Source organism: Lepeophtheirus salmonis, chromosome 3 (assembly GCF_016086655.4).
Source record: "Lepeophtheirus salmonis chromosome 3, UVic_Lsal_1.4, whole genome shotgun sequence".
NCBI classification, from domain to species: Eukaryota; Metazoa; Arthropoda; class Copepoda; order Siphonostomatoida; family Caligidae; genus Lepeophtheirus; species Lepeophtheirus salmonis.
The window spans coordinates 18060643-18070719 of record NC_052133.2 but is presented as its reverse complement, the minus strand read 5'-3'; the positions used below and the strand labels follow the sequence as shown (position 1 = coordinate 18070719).

Sequence of the window (10077 nt, the reverse complement as noted above, 5' to 3'; positions counted from 1 at the left end):
TTTATATTAATCAGATAGAAGAGGTGAAGGTACACTCGCTCAAAAAAATCAATTATATCAATAAAAGGAGTTTAGTGTGCGTCAGCGTTTTCCACATAGAGAGTTAATATGATACTTTTATACGTAAAACCAAGGATTGTTGTCTATCCAATAGAGCCATTGGATAAATGTTACCGATATAGTCCCTGAAAGTGCGTCCATCTTTTTCATAGCCCCAGAGATTTATTTAGTTGCAGTTTGCTAAACAAGTTAATATGTTAAATAACTTTTAAGAATCAACTTAATCTGCTATCATGCTCACCATGAATCATAAAGTCTTCAACACAATTTTCTACCAGTTCAAGCAAGTATTATTTGAATATGCCCCTCCAAGTTTCTTCTATCTCATCGATCGACCATGTCATAACGTTTCGTGATGTGGACAAAGAAGAATTTGTGAAGGTGTCAGATTTTCATAAAATTGGTCGTAAATGCTAAATTTTTGTTCTAAGTCATTTTCTCTACGATAAGTTTCTTCAAATTAGAAATGATGCCTTGGAAATGTCTTCCATTTCAAATGGTTCCCATGAAATGTTTATGTTTGGGCACTTTTCATTCATGGAGGAGAAGTACCACAGCTTCATCTCAAAGACAGGCGTGTTTGCCTTCAAACATTTTCTTTTATAACGGGAGTGTTTACAAGTACTATTTATGAATTGCATATTCATTATATGGCAAATTGACTCTCTCTTCGGAGACACAAGTCTACTGGCAAACCATCCAACAACCCATGTAATAGATATATTCATGAGCGACGTGAAGGTATCGAGTACTTTCTTTATAAATTTTATCAAGGAACATAGAGTTCTCATTCCCAGAAGGATTCCATCTCACTCAGACTGCAAAGTTGTGCCTTTTCCAAGTCATTGGAGCAAGGATCATCTGCAAAAAAGACATCCAATCTTGGCATTATCTTGATTATAAAGAATACTGCTGCAAGAATACGTTTATAAATCATTGGAATACCGTATCCATACAAGTGGCGATTATGGGCAGACGGATTGATTTGTGCCCTACTTGCTGCGCCAATTCCAAAACCTTAGCAGCCTTGTTTCAAGAATCTGTATTGATGATCCTCCTAGAAGATTGGACACTACGCATTGATCACTCTATCGAACACCATTGGCAATGTGTTAATACAGAAAAGATGGATTATAATGATCCAGTAAAGTATGCAAAAGACAATCAAAATGAAGTTCGGTTACTGACGATGGATTTATCGGAATTTGAATGGATGAGAATGAAAGGGAGTTTGATTCCGATAAATCCATCGTTGTCATGGAAGATGAAGGAACTGGGATGTCTCATATCTACATGTTCGATGAAGTAGAGCATGAAAAATACATGCTTAACTTTCTTGAAACAATATCCTTATTAATGCTTTTATCTATTACAGAAACTTGCAAGAATATGTACTGCATCTCTCCATTATCATGAAATTTATAATTATGTCGTAGTTTCTCTAGTAGAAATACAGTGTGACGACGGTGGGTAGGTTATATTTTCAAAAGTATCTGTATATTTTTGATTTAATTTTCTTTTATTCGTGTTTTTCGGAGGTCAAAACAAAATTTTATTATAATGGGAATGTTGCCGGACTTGGTGATGCAAAGAAAAGTTGAAGAAATATCTGTACACTTCCTCATTTAATTTAAGTTATCAATAAAACCATTGCTAAGTTATCTGCAATACCAACTAAACTTAGTGAAGTAAAGTGGTTCAATTGGAAGAAGTTCATTTCAAAGCAGTTGTGTAAAATCCAAGGCATTCAAAAATAAAAAGTCTTATCTTGTATTTCAATTAACCTTGGGTTCCACAAACTACAACAATAAAGAAAGTGATTCCATTGTTGAATATGAGAAGTGCCGTGATCATATCTTTTTTTTGCAGAAAGCTTGTGTTTTTATTGGGGGGAAGCGATTATTGAAAATAATATTGGGAATAGACCTCCCTCCTCCTGCCCCGTTCTTGCTGATTACGACCCTGATTAGTGATATTATAAAATACATTGGTACTTTTATAACGTATTATCTCTACTATTTTAGGTTTACAATAGTTGATTTAACCAGCGACATATTGATGGTGACTCTTAGGAGTTCCATCTTCGTAGTTGCATTATTTAGTATCACATTTGAGCTTCCTTCTAAAATGTGTCTATCTAATACAAATAGCAATGAAATTTACGGGTATTTATTGATGATGAGGCATATCCCCAAAAACCTAACTAATACATGCCAAATCCAGAGAGAACTTTAGGTTGTAATAAAATAAATACCATCTTTCAAGGACGATACGTGTAATAGAAAATAAAATTAGCTTCACAGCAATGTACGTTTGTATTGTTAATAGTACATCATCCATTAAGCACTCCACTCCCCGTCTTACAATATATGAGAGCACTCCCGAATACAGGGAAGAAAGAAAATGAAATTAATTACGGCATTCATCACTCCAGATTTACAAGATCACTTTCGTGGCATGATTTAGCGTCACTTAACGTTATTCCAAAATATTTTCTAGAAACAATTATATGTAATTCTGTAACCAAAACTCTTTGAGGGACCCGCAAATTATGAATGTCGAGTCCATTTTTCCAGAGTTTCCTCATGTTTTGAATGAGTCAGAGAAACTTGATCCAATGAAAATCTATGTAAAAGAAGATGAGAAAATCAGACGAGTTCATCAACTTACTGCTAGGAAAGCCCTAAAGGATGAATTGGAGTTTATAGTAAAGTCGGAGATACCAACAGGACTCAATAAGTTCGTAGTTCTTCCCATCACAAGAATCTCCAGTAAAACTAAAAACAATCAAGACACTCCTCCAAAAAATCAAAAGCTGGGATCTGGGATGTATTGAAAAGATCACTACTCCATTCGCAAAACAACGGGCTAAGCCACTGTGATATGGAGTTCCAGAATGTAAATTGAGGGGAGTTGTCTATTGATAGAAGAGCAGAAAATGAGAAATTATATAAATTGTAGAGATTTATCGATACTTACCTCTTTCAGAATCCCAAGAAGAAGCTATCCTGGGGAAGATTCTTAGATGTTCCTACTTTGTGAAGAACAGTGGAATGGGAGAGAATTAAATATTCATACTCCTATTGATTGCATATGACTTATGAGTTCTACTCATTACAATTTCCTATCGTTTGTTGATGTACTTTTGTTTTAAAATTAATAATGAGATTGGCACCTATTACAAATCCTATATATATTGTGGAAACGTGTATTTCTATTCTACTCAATCATTTATAAGATTTTTTTTTTTTACATGAGATATAAGTTTAATTCTGTAAAATGTAATGGACTTACATACAAATTATCAAACTTGCTTTACAATCAACTTTATGATTACTTGTTTTGGTTAGTACAAGTACTTGGTTGGATCTATATATATATATTAGTATATTGTACATAGCTATATATGCCATGGCCCATTGGTATATACTAAATCATATATTTATATAAATCTGATATCCTTTAAAAATATCTAATATAATATCCATTTTGATATAATGAATATAAATATTACAGAATAACTAGTGAAAAAAAAATTGAAATTATATTTTGTAGAAAAGGAAATTAAATGAAAAAAATCAATAAAAATTAAATTAAATCTTCAGTTGTTAAGAGGAAGTCAAGCTCTTTGGATCATTTTCCTCTGAATGGAGGGTGTGCTTCTGAAGACTTTTTCTTCAGGATTCTCTCTTTAGAGAGGTCTCTTAATAGACTCAAGTTCAATACAAGTAATTTTTTATTGGGCCTTCCTCAACTCCACTTTGTGAGTGAAGGAAGTGAGCTCCATATTAAACTTTTGGTTAATTTAGTTTATTTTCTGAAGTTTTATTTCTCCTTGGCCCTTCTATTTGGGGATTTGGATCTGGAGAGTGAGACACCTTCTTAATAGTAACTCAACAACAAAGTTATAAAAGCTACGGCGTTGTGTTTGGGGTTCACAACTCAATACGTCCCCGTTGTATAAGAAAACTGTTATTTTGCGTGTTCTCATTCGAAGGCTTTAACTCTCTAGAATATGATTCGGCTCAAGAAGTTTTTCTTTTTTTTCCATAATAAACCTAATAAGAGAAGGAAAAATCTGTATAGTTTCAAGTAAAACTTTTCAATGATGTTAGCAAATTTAATTAATGACTTCAAGTGATGATAGGATCTGAAGTCATTTGTGTTTCTAAAGAAGTCTTTATTAATAATTTTATTGACATGAATACAAGATCCAAACTCTAAACTTTAAAATGAGTAATTTTCACATTTTATGATTAATATGCTTAAGTATTTATCCCTTATCCTCTCATGAAAATATGTCCTTGAATTTCTTAGAAGGTTTTTATAACTTCGACAGACATGTTCGAGAAAAAATGATATAGATACGATTTTTTTTTAACTCCTCTGCCTTGACTCCAATTATATTATAAAATATTTATAGACCTATTAATTTATCAATATATGATGTAATGTCGAATATATGAGAAGGAAGTTTGGTTTTGTTACAAAAGTATAAAGAGAGCAGAAATATCTATCTATTCAAAAAATATATTATCCAATCTCTAATTGTTCGGTATTTGAATGTAATGTTAAGTAAAAGACTTGATCAATGATAACTATTTAAAAGCAAAAATTGCATTGACATATTATGAACTACTCCAAAATACATACATAAGTAATTACTCGAGAATTTTTTTTTACACTATCTATTTATTCAAACCACTTTTTGGTGAAACAAAAAGTTTTAATGAACTTTAGCAAAAAGGGATCAATTGAGAGCAGGATAGCCATGAAATGAGTTTGTTATTTAATGTTCCAATTTGCGTTGGAGTGAAATCAATGATAATCTCCTAGTAATAGGTCAAGGGTGCATGTATCCACCGTTTTATTACCGTTTTTAAATCCAAAGAATGATTTGATAGAAAATGAAATTCCTATAAAATAGAGCCCACCCTGAATCCATGTACTTTTGCCACATAAAAAACTTTTTTTTAAATGGACAAATTATAATATAAATATTTGTATTTCAAACATATTTCTAAGAAACAAACAAAAACCAAAAATAGTGATATATAATTAAAATTGAAAATAGGTGCTTTTTATTCATGGCCTCAAGAAGAAGATATTCATAAAGTTTAAAAATATCTCATTTAATAATTGAAAGTCATAACTTGTAACATAAAAATGCTCTTTATCTTACACAATTTGAAAGAAGGCTTGTAAATGTAGCCACTGCATGAGAGTCTGCAGGCGTTTTCCAAGATAGATTGGATGACAGTTATCCATTAATATTAATGCCTTGTCAGCCTACAAATTTACTATTAGTCAAATAATATGAAATATTCTTCCATTAATGTTGCATTAATAATGTAATTCATTCATTGGGATAAATATTTGGTTCCGAAATAAGACGAATTGTAAACCTCATTGAGACTGTATCGATTTTCTATATTCCCATAGAAAAAAAAAAGGATGAAAATAATGTTTATTTTTATGAACTAGGTACGTTTAATTCCCATGAAGTTATAATTATGGCTGATGAGTGAGGCGGGAGTCTGCAGAGTCATATGTATTTACTCACGGAGTAGGTTTGAAGCACAGATGATATGTATATTTGTCTATGATTGGAAAATACAAATTTTAAAATAGCTGCAGATTAGGAAGGCAGGATCCAACCTGAAAAAACTATTGAAATCATACTTTCGAAATTAAATTTGAATTCTCAGTCCTTGTAATACTAAATAAATATAAACAATTTCATTATAACTACGCACATCTAAAAATAAATTATTCTTAATTAATAGTTTCAGTTTGGAATAATATATTGTGATCTTGGCTCTGAATCCAAACATTTATATTATACGACTCCAATCCATTTGACTCATTGCGCAAATACACTCGACTCTTCTGACTTTATGAATTAATGGCATTAGTATCCAAAGATTAATCGAAGAATAATATTTGATATGAATTAATTATTTGTATGAAACTTACTGTATAATGATTTGGTACAAACAGGAACTGAAGTTGATACTTAACATATATTGATAAAATAATGCTAGAAATATCATAATTTGCAAACAATAAATTCCCAATTTATCTACAAAGCCTAGTATATTTTCTTATTTAATTGTGACCTTTGATCCAGCCTACGCATATTGAGTTCAAGAGAGTCCTGAACTCATTGTCATTGATCTATGCCCCTGTTATTATTATGAATGATTAGTAGGTGTAAGATTTTTCTTCTCCCTATCATCAGCAAGTCCGATTGAGCTGTCGAAAAAATAAGTTCAAAATTGCCTTATATAATTTCTTACTGAAGAAAGAACCCACAAGTTACTGTCTAGGTGAAGCAATGGAGGATGATGACAAACGACAAACAGACAGAACAACTTATTTAATAATATAATTCCAATACGTCCATTTATCCCAAGTAAATTAATAGTTCAAATTATTTATTTATTGAAAATTATTATATAAATATATATATACTCTGATGATTACAATATATGGATAGAAGTACAGAATACATTTCATTATTCTTTCTCTAACAGTAACAGCTACGTGCCATGGCAAATTAGTTACATTACAAAAAATTTAAAATTATTAATTTATAAAAGTTAATTTTTAAATGAGAGACTATTTGCTGCAAATGAAATTACAAATATTTCGGTTATAGGAAATTATAATTGGCTACATTTTTATAAGAACATCAGTTCTTGCCCTATCCTTGAAAGTGTTCGAGAAAGCTTTCAATCGGAATCGATATCCAAGTTTATGAGTTCAGGGACTCCAACATGCAGTAAGCGAGGGCATGCGTGTCACGATCCATGTTGATGAAAAACCGCAGGCCACTACCCCCACCCCACCCAAAGGACATCTTCACAGTGACGGCACCGGCAACCCCCAAGTACCTTGATTGGATCACCATCCTGCCGTCGTCTTTCACAGTCAGCCCAAGATAAATGCGCAAGTTCACATAACCCCCTCACCTACGAAGACCACAATGGCTGTTCTGACTTTTTTTATCACAATACTCTTGTCCCAAGAGATACAGAGAGAGCTAATACTGGAAAGTAAAGATTACGAACACTACATCATCAGGAGGGTCTTCAGGTTGAAGCTGGTCAGGCTGATGGGCCTGATCAAAGAGGGAGAGATCTTCGGGAAGCGGGTATGCTTCATGTACTCAAACGAATGGCTAAAGTGCAGCATGCCGGACAACTTGATCAAAGAACCGATAACGCAGGAGCATATTGACTATGTCGTCTGAGCTGAATTCCCCAACTAAGACGATAACCTGATACTGTACAACACCCTTAAGTACATGAACAAGGGCAATGACAAGGGTGGCTTTACCCTAGAGACAGGGACAGCAGAAAGAGCCAGATCCGTCACTTGATGAGGTGACCACCTACCTGACGGGTTGGTACACCAGGACCACAAAATTAGCCTACAGGATACTCAGCTATGTTGATCAATGCCAGCTGTCTAATTGAACACCTAGTTCTGTCTAGTTGCAGCAAAATCTTTATCATGGTTGGGCGTCCGTCTTCTCAACAGATCCAACAGTAACCCAAGGACCCCAATGCTGATCAAAATATTGAAACGTTCTAAAGATGGTCCATAGATTTTAGATATCCAAATGAAGATCATAGCAAGAACTTTTTGTATATTTATAATTTACATTTGTCCCTAATAATTTGTTAAATCCATTTGTAATACTAAGTGTTAATAACTTCAATTTCGTGTAGGTTGTCCTTAATTTGTAACACTTTCTGTGGATAAGTACTTACAATTTCTAATTAATATTTTTCATAATAATTAATATATTTTTTAATGATGTTTTTTATTATACTTTCTTTACTTAATATCACAACTATACGTTATAATGCTTTAATTTATAAATTTACTAGTAATCTACTACTACTGTTAAAGTGATAATCATAAGTTACTCCTCATTGTATAAGATATCATGTTAACTAATTTTATTGATATAGAAAGTTGGATGTTTTTTCATGATTTTCAACAAGCAAATTATGTATTCCTGAATTTGAAAAATTTCACCAACTTTTTATATTAACTCTTCTATTTTAATTTGAATTACAGAAGATTATCTTTTCTGTCCTACATTGGTCATATTATGTCCTCCAAAACTGTAACTTTATTCAATAGTACCATTATATCGTTCCAGCTTTTTACTCGCACTCACTTGATCCCCAGCCCTACCTATCTCCTCCTTAGCAAGACTCGTTTGAATGAGTCTTTGAGTCAACTTTACCCCCCCTACAACCTTGATGACAACCCCCCTCGATTACACCTTTTAGCTGCAAATCGAGGGGAAGGCCTGCAGTATATGTCATCCAAACACAGAGACCCTCAAATCTACTGTCGTCCAGCAATGGGACACCATGATAGAGGACTACTTCCGTAGCGTGTACCAGTCCTTCTTCCACCGCCTGGACGCCATCATTGGCGCTAAGGGCGTGTATATTGATGAATAAAATAGCTCAAACACACATCTATTTATATGCAACATTGGTCACACCAATCCACATCCATGATTATTTAGTATATTTCAACCTATGTTAATAGGTATATAGTTGTGTTGTTTTTTTTCAATCTTATAAATAGATTTCAAATATGGTTTATCACTTGCTGAAATATTAGAAGAATGGGAGAAACCTTTTAACTCTGAGGACTCTAAGGATGACAATAAATGTATCGTTCTCATTATCACCCCAGAAAATGAAGAAAACACGGATGAAGATTCAAGGAGTGACAAAGAAACAAATATGTACAACTTACGAAGAAGCCAATTGAATGCCAATGCTGACTGTAACATGACTGATTTTTCGTCTTATCGGAATTGCAAGTCAAACAATTCATCTAACTGGGCTCACACAGACATAAAAATTCAACTACTAAATTATACGAAAGTTTTGGCCCTACAAGTTGCGATACTACTCGTAAACATCACAAAAATTTTGAATTGATTAATTTAAATGTTTTTTGGAAGTTTAGAAATTCAATTGCTTAAATTATATACAGAAATGTATGCAAGTAAAAAGGGCAATCATAGTTTTGACCTTTATGATGAAGAAATGAGGGTATGCAATTTAATACTATTAGTATCATGCTGCAATACTGTTTCAAGGAGACGGAGGTATTGGGAAAATGAACTGGACTCCTCTCTTTACTCGTACAAAATTCAATGAGAAGAAATATATTTCAAGAAATTATGAGATACTTGCACGCTTCACACAATCCCAAATTAGATAAAAAAAAGACAAATTTCCAAGGATCCGTCCACTAAAAAATTTATTGAAATTGCTTTTGGTACCTCCATTAATTCAAAACAAAAAAATTATATAGATGAATCTATGATACCGTACTATGGCCAGCATTCAACTAAGCAGTTTATTAGCAAAAACCCAATTAGAGGGGGCCACAATGCTTGGGTTGCAGCATCATCAAATGGGTATGTTTACAAAATTGATTTTTATCAAGGAAAAAGTGGAGAAAATGAAAATGATTATGGTGTAGGAGGTGTTGTGCTGTTGTTGTAAAATTTATTGATGACTTTCAAGAAGAATACACTGGGATCAGTAAAACAGTTTTCAAAGTCTAAAAGAGGGAATATGGAATACTTTTTTGATAGTTATAAAAAGATTTTAGTTGTAAGATGGAATGATTATGGTTCATGTCGGATCTAATCAACACGGAATTAAACCCATCAAACATGCTGAAAGATTTTCTGCTATAGATAAGAACATAATTAATATAAGTATACCATCTTTAATTAAAGAATATAATAATCATATGGGGCGTGTAGACAGAATGGATGAAAACATCTCACACTATAGAGTAACAATACGTGGGAAGAAATTGTACTTTCCTATTATATGCAATTTACTGAATGTAAGTGTCAATAATTCATGGTTATTTGCTCGTCAAGGTGGATTCGATGGAGATTTATTAGAATCCACACGTTTTATTTTAAATCACTATCTTTTAACTTACGTCCAACACTAA

General features: G+C 32.7%; 3 long non-coding RNA genes across 3 annotated transcripts; 1 reads left to right on the top strand and 2 right to left on the bottom strand.

Moving 5' to 3' along the window:
• Positions 1 to 2549: 2549 nt before the first annotated feature.
• Positions 2550 to 2930, bottom strand: LOC121114003 (uncharacterized). Its single transcript, XR_011779262.1, has 2 exons — positions 2731 to 2930; positions 2550 to 2685 (listed from the first exon to the last, which is right to left on the bottom strand). It is a non-coding gene; the product is annotated as an uncharacterized lncRNA (long non-coding RNA).
• Positions 2931 to 3290: 360 nt separating this feature from the next.
• LOC121114004 (uncharacterized) lies at positions 3291 to 4732 on the top strand. The gene is made up of 2 exons (XR_011779261.1): positions 3291 to 3788; positions 3884 to 4732. It is a non-coding gene; the product is annotated as an uncharacterized lncRNA (long non-coding RNA).
• Positions 4733 to 5046: 314 nt separating this feature from the next.
• On the bottom strand, positions 5047 to 6074 carry LOC139904931 (uncharacterized). Its single transcript, XR_011779260.1, has 2 exons — positions 5549 to 6074; positions 5047 to 5488 (listed from the first exon to the last, which is right to left on the bottom strand). It is a non-coding gene; the product is annotated as an uncharacterized lncRNA (long non-coding RNA).
• Positions 6075 to 10077: the final 4003 nt, after the last annotated feature.